The 15,681-nt window shown below is 51.1% G+C and overlaps 1 pseudogene across 1 annotated transcript in view; it reads left to right on the top strand.

The window, feature by feature from the left end:
* LOC101706222 (uncharacterized) overlaps positions 1-15,681 on the top strand; it is a 42,186-nt pseudogene that overhangs the window by 20,801 nt on the left and 5,704 nt on the right. Inside the window, exons 10-14 of the transcript XR_015443545.1 lie at positions 8-151; positions 1,439-1,613; positions 3,803-4,120; positions 7,708-7,824; positions 11,064-11,206. The product of XR_015443545.1 is annotated as an uncharacterized LOC101706222 (transcript). The remainder of the gene's footprint in view (positions 1-7; positions 152-1,438; positions 1,614-3,802; positions 4,121-7,707; positions 7,825-11,063; positions 11,207-15,681) is intronic.

Here is a 15,681-nt window from a genome sequence, read left to right as displayed (position 1 = left end):
CCCGCAGGTCCAGGGGCCACAGACGCAGGGGCCCGGGACCGGGACATCAGGCCCCTGCGTGACGCGGAGACCGCTGCGGAGCTTGGCCGCCCGCAGAGCAGGGCCAGGCGCCTCCTCCTCGCCTGGCAGGACCACTGCCGCTGCGCGCTGGGTCAGTCCTAAACCCTGAACCAGCCTGTGCCCCTCTCCCGCTCCCGGTGCAGTTTGTGTTGCGGTTTTGTTTTTTTGAAACAGAGTCTGGCTATGCAGTTCAGGCTGGCTTTGAATTCAGGGCGATCCTCCTGTCTCAGCCTTCCGAGTGTGGGGATCACAGGCATGCACCTCCTCGGCGGCTACAAACACGCCAGTTTTAAAAAGCACCCTGTCTGTGATAAGCATCAGTAGGATGGGGCTTTACGGTTTAGTTTTCTACGGCCTTGCTCTCCGGAGATGGAGAAGCAGAGGCACCCGTCCTGCCCGGGCCGATTCACTGCCCTGCTTGGGGACGGTAACATGGGCCACGCCTGCATGTGTGCGGCACAGACGCGGGTTACCCCAAGTAGTTTTGACCCAGGGCTTGTGAACCCTTCGCTGCACAGATAGGAGGACCCCGAGTCTTCACCGCGCACCGTGCTAGTTCGGCAGGACAGGCCCTTACGGTGCTTGGCTCAGTAGCTGGCACGCGGTAAGCACAGTGAACGCCATCGGTTGGATTTGCTGGAGCCCGGAAGTTTGCCCGTTTGTTACGGAATCGCTGTGGGTCCTCCAAGGAGACAAGAGGTGCGGGGAAATAAAACCCAGCGGAAAGGAGCATCCGGGTCCTGCCTTTGGATTAGTGCATGTTTGGACGCCTAGTGATTGCATCCTCGGGACCGTGTGCTGCACGTGGGGCTCCTTGGGCCTTTGCATTTCTCCTCCCCTAGCCCACCCTCCTCCCTCCCTGGATCCCCTTCCCATCTGCAGAAAGTCTGCCTACCCGTTTTTCGTCATCTTATCTTTTATTTTGCTCTTTCACTTATTTATACTTTGGGTTTCTCATGTAAGAGAAAGCATGTGATATTTAAGCTTGTGTGTCTGATTTACTTCACTTTATGGTCTCATGGTGCATCCATTTTCCTACAAATGACTCAAGTTTATCCTTCTTTATGGCAGCCTAGTACTCCACGGTGTGTAAATGCCACATTTTCTTTCTCCACCTGTTGATAGACGTTATAGGCAGTTTCCAAAATTTTGTGGGTGTGCATGGATCACTGAAATCTGATGTCTTTAACTCTTTCAGGAAGATACCTAGAAGGGGCATAGCCAGTCCATGGCAATTTCTGGTTTTAGTTTTAGCATTCTCCACGCCGATTTCCCCCGGTGCAGCAGGTCCGGAAGGCGTGCTGAGTGGAGTCTGCTGTCGCCTTGCAGGGTTGGACCTGCTCTCCGCATGCGATGCCCCCCCGCACCCCCGCCATAGCGGGCAGGACGCACTTGGCCTCGCCCAAGGAGGCCCTGTGGGGACCGGCGCCCGGGGCTCTCGAGGATCTGCGAGGCCCAGACTCCATCTGTGCACCGAGGGCCCCGAAGCCGCCACTGCTGCAGCCACGGCTGCGCCAGCCCCGGAGGACGCCGGCCCAGCCGCAGGGGCCCCTGTAAGCTCACTGGGGTCTCGGGGGTGGCCCAGCAGGGCCTGCCGCCCACTGCTCCTTTGCCAGCAGGCTGGGCCTCACGCTGGACACCTGCGTGCTCTTAGTGCCGAGCCTGGGGGTCTCCTGTCCGCCTCCTAACCGGCTTCCCGCTTAGCAGCGCAATTCAAATCAACCAGGAAGCAAGGCTCGGTTTGGGTTGTTTCGCTTGTTGTTTTATTCTGTTTTTTTGAGACAGAATCTTGCTGTGTATCCCAGGCTGTCCTGGAACTCATGGAGATCCTTCTGCCTCAGCCTCTCCAGTGCTGGGATTACAGGCAAGGCCATCCACGCTGATTGGTTGGTTTCGATCTCTTTCGGGACCACACGTTTAAAACTTAGCCCTGTACTGAAAACGCCTGCCCTTGGGGTCGGGGACAGCATGTGAAAGTCACAAGCAATGTTTCTCCTTTCCCTGCGATCCTGAGGGTGGATGCCCCATGTGTCTGCACCTCTGGGACCGGGACAGGACAGCTGCAGACCAGGGCCACTGCCCCCTGGGGGACACAGGCCTTGCCCCTCCATCCGGGCAGGAGGAAGGGGCCGAGCTGGATCTGGGGCCACAGCCAGTCAGTGTGTGCCTGGCTCTCTTGTGAACTATGGACACATCAGGCACAAGTTAAAACCAGCCCAGAGCAGGCACAGTGTCATGCACCTGTCATCCCAGCACTCGGGGAGGCCGAGGCAGGAGGATCGAAAATTTGAGCCCAGCTGGGGAAGTTAGCAAGACATTGTCTCAAACGAAAATATTTGTAAAGAGCTGGGGATGCAGCTGTGTGTGAAGCCCTGTGTTCAGTCCCCAGGACAGCAAAACAAACAACAAGAACAACAACAACAAAATCCAGCTGTCAGCGCCCACCGGAACTCAGCTGACTGTCCTAAGGCCCCATCACCCTGGAGGGGTTGGAACTTGTGCCAGGGCCACCTGATACCAAGAGGCCGAAGTCACCAGGCCGCATCCCTGTAGCAGGCGTGGGGTTGGCCCCACACCAGAAGGGTGCACAAAACCCAGATTAAAGGAACCGCTTACATGGACAATGGCGGAAGCAGGGAGGCATCACAAAGCTGTTCTAAAATGTTTGTCCAGATGATCAAAATTAGGAAGTCAAAACACAAGCATTTCACACTTCTATGTGAACTGATTTTTTAAATTTATTTTTTTATTTTTTGTTTTTTTGAGACAGGCTCTCATATGTAGCCCAGGCGGGCCTCCAACTCACAGTGATCCTCCTGCCTCAGCCTCCTTAGTGCTAGGAATACAGACTCTATGATGCACTTTTGAGGTTAAAACTGCCCATACAGGGCTGGGGTGCAGCTCATGGTAGAGCACTCGCTTGAACACGCGTGAGGTCCTAGGTTTGAGCTCCAGGAATGCAAGAGATATAAAAAAAAATGTGGATGCAGACCTGAAAATATGCATTTATTGAATAAAGCTGAGACCTGCAGTCAAAACACACAAAAAATGCATCATCTGGATTTTAAACTCCATGCTTTTCACAGAGTTCAGCCAGTGTTGTCACACACAGAGGTCCATGCATGGGAAAACACAGCACGGCAGTGCTGTGAGGCCTGGGACTCTGAAAGCCATGAACAAACACAGGGAGATCTTGCCCTTCATCAGCTGACGAACCTGGCACCCTGAGTGAGAGTGACCATGTTCTGGCTCCAGTGTCCTCTTTCCGGCACAAGCGAGCTGTCCCTTCTTTATAATAATCCCCAGTCACCCATGCATGGTGCTGAGCTACCACAGCAACTGAAAACCCCTGGAGCACAGAACCGTCCAGCCGACCAGGAAAGCCACCTGCACCAGAGAACAGGAGGAGACCTGTGATTCTACTGATAAAAACAGGAATGGAGAAAAGCAGTATTTGTTCAACACAGTGTAGCGTTTTACAGAATATCATGGCTGTCAGCCAGGGCTGGTGGTGTAGGCCTGTAATCCTAGTTTCAGGAAGCTGAGGCAGGACAGTCTCCGCTGAGATGGAGTGTTATGATAGGAAAAACCCACATGGGTTCAGATTCCAGAGTCCAGTGCTATTTACTACTTGTGTGTTTGGGGTCAAATCATTGAGTTTTCAGAATCTCAGCTTGCCCGGGCTGTCAGACTTAAGTGAGTGTCTCCCGCACTAGCCTTGAGTGTGGGCAGCAGTGCTCAGGGCTACCTCTGTCCCCTGTGTCCCCAGGCCTCTTCCCGTGGGGAGCGGGACTGTGTGGTACTCCTCCCAGCTGCTCTGCCCCGTGGTCCTGAGGAGGACGCTGTGGGGCCAGCAAGGCCACGCCTGCAGGTGCAGCGCCTACAGCATCCCGGAGGTGACGGACCTCAAGTAGGACCACCTCATCCGCCAGCAGCTGTGCGTCATGGGCCAGACCATGGTCGTCTACGTGTCCTCGGCTGAGGACAAGAGCCGGAGTGGCAACGGCCTGGCCCAGGTGTACCGGGAGCTGAACAGATCTCGACCATGCCATGCATCCAGGTGAGTAGTGCACGGGCAGGAAGGAGGGCACGTCCTGACGCCTGGACTCCCGGCACTGGGGAGGCCGAGGTGGGTGGGGGGAGCTCCATGAGTTTGAAGCTGAGGCAGGAGAATTGCCATGAGTTCAAGCTCAGCCTGGGCCACATAGTTCAAGGCTGGCTTGAACTTCATAGCGAGACCCTGTCACCAAACAACAAATCAAAACACATAGAATAAATGTTCACTTGCATGTTTCATCTTAACACATTTCCTCTGCCCTAGGAGGATTGTGGCTGGGCTTTGGCCCACTTTATACTGAGGTGTTACATAGTCATATAATTCAGGCCACAATCTTAATGGTTTCGCTGGGTTTCCATGTGGATTGTCCCCAAGATTCGCATGCAGGTCCTCGGGGTAATGGAATTGAGGCCACGGAAACTTTGGGAGGGAGACGTTAGATCTCGGAGTCACCACCCCTGAAAGAGGTGAATGGTGGTCGTGGGTGGGTGAGGCCTCACGTGCTGGGCTTGGTCCTGAGGGACAGGGGTCGTTACACAGCAAGGCCCGCCGGCACCTGGCCGTTCCCCGTGGGCTTCTGCATGCAGGGCAGACTTTCCAGCCGCCAGAACGCTGAGCCACATACATGGTGGGGTTTTCTTGTTTTTGTTTTGCAGTGCTGGGGATTGAACCCACGACCTCTGCACTGAGCTGCACCCCAGCCCTTTCTTATATTTCATCTTGAGACAGGGCCTCCCTAAGTGACTAAGCTGCCCACGCTGGTCTGGAACTTGCAATCCTCCTGCCTCAGCCTCCCCGAGCTCACAGTGCTTCTCCTGCCAGAAACTGGGAATGGCAAATGCCAGTCCCGTGCCAGTGTCTCCGGTTCTGTGTTCTTCCCATCCCAGCCCAGACAGGCGTTGGCCTCCTATTTCTGATTGCATTGCAAGCAGCTGCAGGGAGCCGGTCTGGGGGCGGCTCCTCCCTGCCTTCCCTTCCTGCAGTCACGCTGCTCTACTGTGGCCTTCAGGGCCTCGCTCCCGGGGGCGCTCGCTGCGCCCTGCAGGCGTCCTCCCTCACACCGCCCGGCTGCCCTGGCCTCGCTTCCCTCCTCCTGGTGCTGCCCTGGCTTCGGGCTCCCGGGCTTATTCGACGGAAATCACATCACGAGCCGCCGAAGTGCAGCTCGGCCAGCGGCCCTGCTGCCACCAGGTGGCGCTAGAGGACACAGGCCGCCCGCGGTAGGCGACCCGGGAAAGGAAACGCCTGACTGCTGCAGCCCGGCCCGAACGCCGCGGGACTGATCAGAAGTCCAAGGCCCGAAGGCCCAGGGAGCCAATCCTCAGGGAGCCTGACCGTGCTGCCCACTGCTTGCCCGGAGCGCCATTTAGTCCTAAGGAGACGGACACGTTGGTGGGGCTGAGGTCCGGCCAGCTTTCTAATTTTTATTTTCGAGGGGGATGGGTACAGGGATCAAACCCAGGGATGCTGTGGCTCGGAGCTGCACCCCGGCTCTTTTTACTTTTTATCTTATTTTCTTTTCAATAAGTGGATAGTGAATAGTGGCCTTCCTTTGGGCAGATGGGGACATGTGGATGACACATCTTGTTCACTTTAAACCCCTCTTTCCCCCTCAGTCCCCTTTCCTGTCTCCCAGAGTCTTTCTTTTATTCATTAATTTATTTATATTTCAGGTTTCTCTTATAAGGGAAAGCATATGATATTTAGTTTTTTGAGTCTGGCTTATTTTGCTTAGCATGATGGTTTCAAGTTTCATCCATCTTCCTGCAGGTGATATGATTTTGTTCTTCTTTCTTCTTCTTTTTGGTACCAGGGATCGAACTCAGGACCTTGTGCTTGCAAGGCAGGCGGCGGAACCACTGAGCTAAATCCCTGGCCCGATTTTATTCTTCTTGATGGCTGAGTAATATTCCACAGTGTCTGTACACTGTATTTCCCTTATTCATTCATCCATTGACAGGCATCTAGGCTGCTCCCAGAGTGCAGCCACTATGAACTGTGCTCCTTTAAACACTGACTCACACTGCTATGTATCACAATAGTGTGGTGTCATTCATTCTCTTGGGAATGTGCCTGAGAAAGGTACAGTTAGCTGGTGAATGGAATTTCTGTTTTATTTTTTTCAGAATCTCCATGCTGATTTCCATAGTGGATATACTAGTTTGCATTCCCACCAACAGTGTAGGAGGCCCCTACCCCCAAGAGTTTGTTGCCTTTTGAGTATTTGATGATGACAGCCATTCTGACTGGGGTGAGATGGAATCACAAAGCTGTTTAGATTTGCATTCCCCTAATGGCCAACAATGCCAAATACTTTTTTCATATACTTACACTTTTTTCACATACTTCTGCTCATATTCTTTTTTCATAGGCTTCTTTGAGAAGTGTCTATTCATCTGCCCACTTTTTGATTGGGCCATCTGTGTTTCGGGAGTTGGTTTTTGAGGTCTTTACAAATCTGGATACTCGTCGTCCACCGGAAGGGCGGCTGGGCCGTGGCCTCGCGCTCCGTGGCTGTGATTTCCGGCCTTGGAGGGCCCTTCGCTTTGCGGGGTCGGTGGAAGCTGACTCAGTCCGGAAGCTGCGCTCCTTAGCACCGGAGGCCAGACTTTGGACTTTGTATACAGTGTCAGCCTGTCCCGGAGGCCGAGGCAGTGCAGAAGGCGGACAGGGCCCGGGCGAGCCATGACTCAGCGGGGGACAGAAAGGACTTGTTGCTTTCTTTCTCTCTTCCTCTCTCTCTTTCTCCTTTTTTGAAACAAGGTTTTACTATGTAGCCCAGGCTGGCCTTGAACTCACAGGGATCCTTCTGCCTCAGCCTCCTGAGCGTGGGGATCACAGGCATGTGCCACCATGCCTGGCAGGATCTCTCTCTTATGAGGGCTTTTCCACACAGCCTCTTGAACCTCACAGGCAGCGTCTGATTTAAGAAGGAATATTCCAAGAGGTAAAAATGGAAACTGCACTTCTCTTAATACCTGGCTTGGAAAATTTCTCAGTGTGCTACTGGGCAAGGCTTGTCTCAGGCCAGGCCAGGTTCAGGGGCAGTGGAGCCTCTTGACGGTGCAGTGGCACACAACTTAGAGCCATGTAATCCCCATGAGAACTGTCGAAGTCCGGGTGTGGTGTTGCACACCTGTGATCCTAGCCCTCAGGAGGCTGAGGCAGGAGGATCACATGGTCAAGCCCAGCCCGGCCCACATGTGATTCAAGGGCAGCCTCAACCACACAGTGAGATCCTGTCGCAGAAAACAAAAACAATGCATATATTTTGTAAGAAACATGGAAATGCCGCAGTCTTGGCAACAGAGTCCTTGGCGAGGCTCCGAAGGCGTCTCTAAGGTAGCAAGACCGAGTCCAGAATTTGTGTTCAAGGACACAATGCTGCTGAATGGAGTGAAAAATTTATCCTCCGAGTTTCATGTATTTTTAATTAGTTATTATTCATGTATTTTATTAGCTATTTTGAGACGGGGTCACCACGCTGCCCAGGCTGGACTGGAACTCGCGGCCTCCCGAGCTCGTGGGGGTGACAGGTGCGCACCACGCCTGCCTCGGGGCCTGAGCACCTTTCTGCTCTTCTCCTTCAGAGCCATCGGGACCCCTTCCAGCTGCTCAGGTACGACGTGACGTCTGCGTCTCGCTGCACGGGAGGTGAGCGCCCCCTGCTGGTTCGGCGGCACAACATCGTCCCGGGGATTTTCCTGGTGGGGTCTGGAGGGATGGGTCCGAGAGCAGCTGGTACGGCTTAACCCACGCTGCCTCTGGCGAGGCCCTGGCCACTGGCCTTGTGCTGACTGCTGATCTTAACTGTGGAGTCAACGTTCTGTTACTCTAGTGAGGTTGAAAATTGGAATTCTAAGCCAGGCGTGGTGGTGCATGCCTATAATCCCAGCACCTGGGAGGCTGAGGCAGGAGAGTCGCTAGGAGTTCGAGGCCAGCCTCGGTTACATAGTAAGTTCAAGGGCAGCCTGAATTGCATAGCATAACTCTTGTCTCAAAAAAAAAATTGGATTTCTTGGGGGTGGTAGCACTCACCTATAATCCCAGCACTTGGGAGGCTGAGGCAGGAGGATTGCTTGAGTTCAAGGCCAGCCTGGGCTACATAGGGAGACCCTGTCTCAAAAAACCAACCAACCAGACAAAATATCTGATACTCTTAAAGCTGAAGTGGCAAATCACCCACCCTAAGAGTTGACTATGGGGATTACTGTAAATATTAAGAGTTAATGCTTGGGCCAGGGATTTAGCTCAGTGGTGCTACCACCTGCCTCACAAGCGCAAGGTCCCAAGTTCCATCCCCAGTAGAAAAAAAAATTTTTTTTTGAGTCAGGGTTTTGCTACATTGATCAGAGTGTGTTGGAACTTGAGATCCTCCTGCCTCGGCCTCCCAGAGTGCTGGGTGGACAGGCGTGTGCCACAATGCCTGGCTGAAGAGTTGTTCTGGCGTTGTTGTCCTGTTAGGCTCAGTTCTGTGGGGAAAGGCACTCTGGAGGACGGGGCGATTGTCCATGACAAAGGGATCCACCACTTTCTGAGAACATAAGGAAAGCCAGCACTGTGGAGTAGGGCTCCCTGGGTGACCCTCCCTCCACCCTGGAGCTGGAGTATAGGTGCATTCCCCAGGGCTCTGAAGAGGCACAGGAACATCCTGTGGAATGGTACTTCCAAATGCCAACCAGGCGTGGTGGCACATGCCTGGAATCCCAGCTCTCGGGAGGCTAAGGCAGAAGGATGCAGTGAGTTTGAGGCCAGCCTGGACTGCATCACGAGATCCGGTCTCAAAAAAAACAAAACCAAAATCAAGAAACAAGTGACCAGCTCTACGCTATCTGTCTGCTCTCACCTGATGCCCATGGGGGAGATGAGAACAAACTGCAATTTCCGACTCAGAGCGATCTGGAACTGAGGGAGCCCTGGGTGTCCCCAGATGAGGGACCACAGCTTCCGGAGGCTTTAAGGGGTCGCCTGGGGCCATTTCTGCTCTCTTCCCTCCCTGAGATGGCCTCACGTTTCCTGAGCAATAAACTCAAGCTGATGCAGGGCTCTGGTTGGAAGATTAAGACAGGATGCTCAGTTTAAGTGCCAGAAACCAGATGTGGTGGGCTCACCTGTGAGCTCAGCTACTCGGGAGGCTGAGGCAGGATGATTGCAACCTTGAGGCCAGCCTGGGCACCTTGGTGAGACTCTGTCTCCAAACTGTGAAAAATGAAATCAGGGTGGGGATGTAGTGGTAGAGTGCTTCCCTGGTGTCCATGAGGCCTTGAGTTTGATCCCAGCTCCACCAACAAACAAGTTTAAAAAAAACCAAAAACGATAAAATTAATTTGCCCGTCAGGATGGTGCATGTGTGCAATCCCAGCAATTGGGAGGCTGAGGCTGGAGAATCTCTGCGAGTTCAAGGCCAGCCTGGGCTATATAAAGAGACCTTGTCTCAGAAAAAGAAAAAAGAAAAGAAACAAAAAGAATACTTCAAAGGAGATTCTCCTTGGTGTCTTACTTTGGCCTTGCTCTGGCCTTCATGGGGATTATTCCAGTTTCCACTGAGGATGATATAAAATAGAAGACCACTCACTTTCTGTCTGACTTTCAGGCAACACCAGAAGTTAGGGTTGTTAAATTCTAGTCAAATATGCCCCCTCTGATGACAGGTAGTTGGGATGGTAAATTTTGCTGGAGTACAGTTTCTTATATAGAAATATAGTTGCTATAAATTTCTCTTTAGGTATATGATTCCTTAAAATTCTAATTCAGTACAGGCCCTGATTAATGAAGGCATATTTTTAGATATTTTTTTTCAAGGAGCATGGCCTATTAATTTAATGTTGACTATTCAGTAAATTGTAATATCCACTTACATTTTTTTGTTCCGTATAATAGAGTCAGTAATATGGTCCCAATGACAGGGATTTCATCTAAAAAATGATACGAACTTTCAAGAACTGTTTTAAATATTTCAGTAATAAAAGAATAGTGATAGGGCCGGGGATTTAGCTCAGTGGTTCCACTGCCTGCCTCGAAAGTGCAAGGACCCGAGTTCGATCCCTGGTTCTCCCTGCAAAAAAAAAAAATAGTGATAAGCATGTATGTATGTCACATACGAACTTTGAGCTTAGTATGAAATTGAACATACTAACTCATGGGAAAGAAAAAAATCCTATGTGCCAGTAGCTTAGCGTGAGCTTTCCTAATATATCGGTGAAGTCCAATCCTGAAAATAATTCAACGTATGTTAACATATTTGGGTAATTATTCCAGAAGGACATTCGATTCATACCCTAGATTTCAAGCAGTCCTTCCTTAACTGAAATTTGGTGTCAGATTTTCCTTTTTCTCCAGTCTGATTTCTCCATCCTTGAAACTGTCGTGCTCAGTCATGGAATCAGGCCGCCTATTAGGAGCAAGTCATTATCTGGTTATTTGTCACCAGCTACTCTGTGCTGTTTTTGTTTGTTTTCCCCTAAACAAGGGGTCTGCCCATGTAATACACCAAAACTCACTTCTGATTTTGGGAGATTTCTTCCATGAAGTGTAAGAATTGAACTTTCTCCTCTGAGATGGGGTCTCAGCAGGTTGCTGATTTGCCCAGGCTGGCCTTGAACTTGAAATTCTCCTGCCCCAGCCTCCCGGAGTGCTGGGATTCAGGCCTGTGTGCCCACATCCGCAGCAAACCCTGATCGGGGATTCTTATTGAAGAATACACCGCCTCGGTGCGATTAGTGGAGCGGCCTGGGCTTTGGAGGAGGACTTAGCGCTGACGTCCCCCAGGGTGCGGGGAAACGCGAGGTGTGGAGGCGGCAGGGTGAGAAAAGGCAGAGCTGCGTCCGCGGAGGACACGCGGGGCTGCAGGACACGTGGACTGTTCTCCTGGGGACACAGCCCAACCCCAGACTAAACGGGACTGCTTTTTAGGATCAGATTCTTAAGTTTTATTGACTTTTTCCAGATGTACATTCGGGGAAAATTACTACTTGCCAACTTTATTTTCAATGGCCACAGCACTTCCGCTAGAGACCTTCAGAAGCAAATCATGAAGTCGAGGAACGATTACCTCATGGGGCTCTTCCTCCCCAGCGACTTCAGAATCAGGTAGGGTCACTGCACACGTCCCGCTCTCTCCCTTCCATCCATCCATCCCGGTGATCGAACTCGGGACCTTGCGCTTTCGAGGCAGGCGCCGGCACCCCTGAGCTAAATCCCAGGTTCCCTGGCTTTCACTTTTAATCCGCAAATACCACACAAGGGCTACGTTTCAAACTCCGGCCTTCTGGATATTTACTCCTGGGATCAGATCTTTTCTGGCTTAAAGTTCAGTCTAAGGCCACCTTCACGAAGGCCAGCAGCCGGCCGGGGGCTACGGGGGCTCCCGTGGTGTTCACGTGGCTACAGGGAGGCGCGGAAGCGGGGTGTGCAGGACAGCGCGCCCTCCTGCGGCAGCAGGTTTCTCTGCAGGGCGGTCCGTCAGTGGGTACCTGCGAAGGCCCCACCGTGCCCTGTGAGGCTAAACAGGCTTCATCTGAGAAGCCATGCACGGCACAGAAGAGAATAAAATTTGGGCTAATGAAATAAAGGCTTTCCTGGACGGCTGCCATCTTTCTTTTAAAATATTTAATTTTTATTTTTGAGACAGCGACCCTCCTGCTTCAGCCTCCAAGTGCTGGAATCACAGGCGTGCGCCACAACCGGCACCTGGCTTTCTTTAAATACATATATATCTGAAAAGACCATAATGGGAGAGAAAGAGAAGCAAGAGAAAAAGGGTTTTTCCTTTTTGCCGTTAATCATGTTGCAAACATCAGGGAAAAAAAGGAACATACACAGAAGGTATGAGGAGGCAGCTTTTATTAGTGATTTCTTTATCAGGAAGGGACAGTGACACAGCACAGCCACATATAACCTGCCGTTGGCTCCTTGGCCATTCTTTTAAAATAGCTGGGCCAAAGTTGATGTGACAAAATAAGAGTCAAGGCCTGCGTTTAAAATCAGACACCTGCATCCAGGCAGCGGCCCCCGAATGCCAGCAGGGACAGGATCAGGGGCCGCAGGGAGCGAGGGAGGCGCCCCGGGCTCCCCACTGGGGACGCGACAGGAAGCGCCACGGGGTGGGGAAGAAAAGGGGCTGAGTTTCAGACTCACAGAGTGACAAAGTTCCAGAGCAGCTTCACTACCGTGTGGACATGAATATTTACACTTTTAAACTGTGCCCTTAAAAATGGTCAGCTTTTATGGTGTTTTCATAACCCCTAAAGATTATAATCTCAAGTCTTTAGGTAGAGTTCGGAAATACATAGTTCTGATACACAAAGCACAAGTGACCAAAAAGTAAGAACCAAAATGTCTCTCAAAGAATATTCTCCAATTCTGTATGTGTGTATATATATATATACATATAATTTTATTAATTTTTGGTGGTGATGTGGATTAAACCCAGGGCCTTTGCACAGTATGCAGGTGTTGTACCACTGAGCTGCCCTCCCATTCCCATGTTCAGTGTTCATAATTGAGTGTGGTGGCCCACGCCTGTAATTCCAACACTTGGGAAGCTGAGGCAGGAGGATCACTGAGTTCCAAGCCACCTTGGGATATATAGTGAAATCCTGTCTCCAAAACAACAACAACAACAACAACAAAAACCAGGGAGGCTGGGGGTTTAGCTCAGTGGTTCCGCTGCAAGGACCTGAGTTCGATCCCCGGTACCAAAACAAAGAAACAAACCAGTTGGCCAGGGATTTAGCTCAGTGGTTCTGGGACCTGCCTCACAAGCACAAGCTCCCGAGTTTGATCCCCGGTACCAAAAAAAAAAAAAAAAAAGAAAAAGAAACAAAAGAAACAAACCAGTGTAACTGGGTGTGGTGGTGCAAACCTGCAATCCTGCGCTGTAGGAGGCTGAGGCGGGAGGATCACAAGTTCCAGTCCAGCCTGGGCAATGCAGTGAGATCCTGTCTCAAAAATAAAAAAAGGACTGGGGATGTAGCTCCATGCAAAGCCTTAGGTTCAATCCCGATTTTTGGGGGGGTGGGGTGGTGGAAAGGCCTCTCACACTGTTAGACAACAGCTGTCCTAGGTAAACCCACGGCTCACATTCACCCCAGGCTGTCCACACAGCCCACTATGCTCCCAGACGAGTACACGGGAAAACACTGCAGAAAACATGGAGAGAAGGGCGGCAAACCTCGGACTAAAGGGCAACAGTAAGTCTGTGGGTGACTGTGGTGCGGCAGTAATTCCAGAGACGCCCGAAGGGACCCAAAGAGTACACTGCCAGGTGCGCGGCCCGCCCTCCCGGCCCGGCCTTCCAATTACACAGGCAGCGCCACAGCGAGGGGCCAGAGGCAGAACTTACTAAGTCAGAAGAGTTTAAAAATCTACAACAGCAAGGGACAAAAATAAACTGTTCTGCACGGCCCCATAGTCGGCCGGGTGCACGGCGTTGGCTCGTCGGTCTCCTGCTCATCTCATGACTGCAGCAGCTCTCCAGGGGGCCGGGCCCAGGTTCAGGTGAGGGCTGGCTGCCCGGTACTAGCTCCCACTGCCCGGTGCAGGTGCCCTTCAGTAAAGGGGCCAGAGGCCGGGCTGCGGGAGGAAGCGTCTAGGAAAACACAACCATTCATTTGGAGGAGGTTACTGGGGCGCAGGGCTCGCCTTTTTGTTTTTGCGGCTAAGTCGCTTCTGCTAAAAACAGACTTTTTGTTGTTGTTGTTGTTGTTGTTACCGGGATCGAACTCGGGACCTTGTGCTTTCGAGGCAGGCGGTGGAACCACGGAGCTAAATCTCTGGCCCTAAAAACAGACATTTTAATCTGTTTTATGACCTGAGAATAAAGATCGCAAGAATTCTCCCCACTGGCGATTACCAGTAAGCACAGTTTCCATTCGGCATCGCAGTCTGGGAGCCGCTGGCCCCGCCGGTCGCCCGTGACTTCAGGAGTCGGGGGCGCAGGGGACGGCGTGGTGCACGCAGTCTTCGGTCTTCGAGCTCCTGGCGTCTGGAGAGATGCACGGGCTTAGGTTGGTTCTAGGATAGGCCCAGGGGCCTGGTTGGATCTGGGATCCCTGGGACCATACCTAGAACAAACCCAAACAAAACCAAGTCCTCCGGGGCGCTCACAGCTCAGGCCGGCTTCTGGATTCTCACCTATGACCTCCGGGCTCCACTGGATCTACCTTTCCAGGACGGCACCGTGTCACACTGGCGCCGGCCACAAGACCCGGCGTGAACGGAAGAAATCTTACCACGGCAGATAAAATACAGAACATACTCTGATTCAGAAATGCAGTCAGCTTCCTTAAGATTTAACTGGGAAGGACAGCGAGGGACAGGTCAGTGTTTAGGATGTTATAAAAGAGTAAATTTGTAAAAGACATGCTTTAGTTTTAGAAAAAAGTTCCACTTTTAGGAAACTTTTTTTTTTTTTTGGAGACAGGGTCTCATTGTGTCGTCCAGGCTGGTCTTGAACTCACTATGGGGCCCAGGCTGGTCTCAAATACATGGCAGTCCTCCCGCCTCAGCCTCCCAACTGCTGGGATTAAGGGGTGTGCCATAACACCCAGGAAAACTGAAAAATACCCTAAATCAGTAAAATTATCCCTTACTTTAAGAAACACTTAAAATAGAAACCTGAGAGGAAATATATATTTTTTTCTTTTTTTTTTTGGTGCCAGAGATCAAACTTGGGGGCCTTGCACTTCTGAGGCAGGCAGGAAATATCTATTTCTACAACCAGATCTCACAGGCTGTACTCATCTTGAGAAGAATTAGAAGTATCCACAGTTTAGATTCCACTCTATCATAGTAACATGGCCAGTAAGTGTGGATAAAACCAGTTTGTTTGTTTGTTTTTTTTGGGGGGGTACCAGGGATCGAACTCAGGACCTTTCGCTTGTGAGGCAGGCAGCAGAACCACTGAGCTAAATCCCTGGCAAAACCAGTTTGTTGATAGGCTAAGATAAATTAAAACGTGGAGCATTTAAAAGCTGCCATGCATTTTAATTGATCCCATGTTTGAAGAAACACATAAAACCAATCCCTCCTGATTCCTGCTAAACATGCATGTGCGACCCTGGAGTCAGTTCATCTTCTTGGTTCCTAGGATGACGCTGGGTAGAATCACTTTGCTCTCATGAGAAGCTTTCTCCTCATAGCACCAACCCAGGCTTAGCTTTGTGACTATTTCTTCTGTAATGGCAGCATCTAGAAACTGGTTTGAGCTGGGTGTGGCGGCCCAGGCCTGTTATCTTAGTACCAAGGAGCCTGAGGCAGGAAGATCACCATGAGTTTGGAAGCCAGCCTGGGGTACTTAGTGAGTTCAAGCCCAGGCTGAACTACATAGTGAGACCCTGTCTAAAAAAATTAAAACAAAAAAGCGAATGAAGAAAAGTTATCTGCTTGATTGTTTCACATTTTAAATGGTAATTTACACACACCAAATATAGAATGATGGGGGAATTTAATCATTCAAATATCTATCACCATCTAATGTCATTAGATTGAACAATGATAACTTTTGGTAAGCTTTTAACATATATTTCCTTTAGCTGAATGAAAATAAAATTACCTGAAAAAGT

Source organism: Heterocephalus glaber, unplaced genomic scaffold (genome assembly GCF_053883595.1).
Source record: "Heterocephalus glaber isolate CG9 unplaced genomic scaffold, H.glaber_assembly_v1.0 deba00001572, whole genome shotgun sequence".
NCBI lineage: Eukaryota > Metazoa > Chordata > Mammalia > Rodentia > Bathyergidae > Heterocephalus > Heterocephalus glaber.
This window is presented reverse-complemented; position numbering and strand designations above follow the sequence as displayed.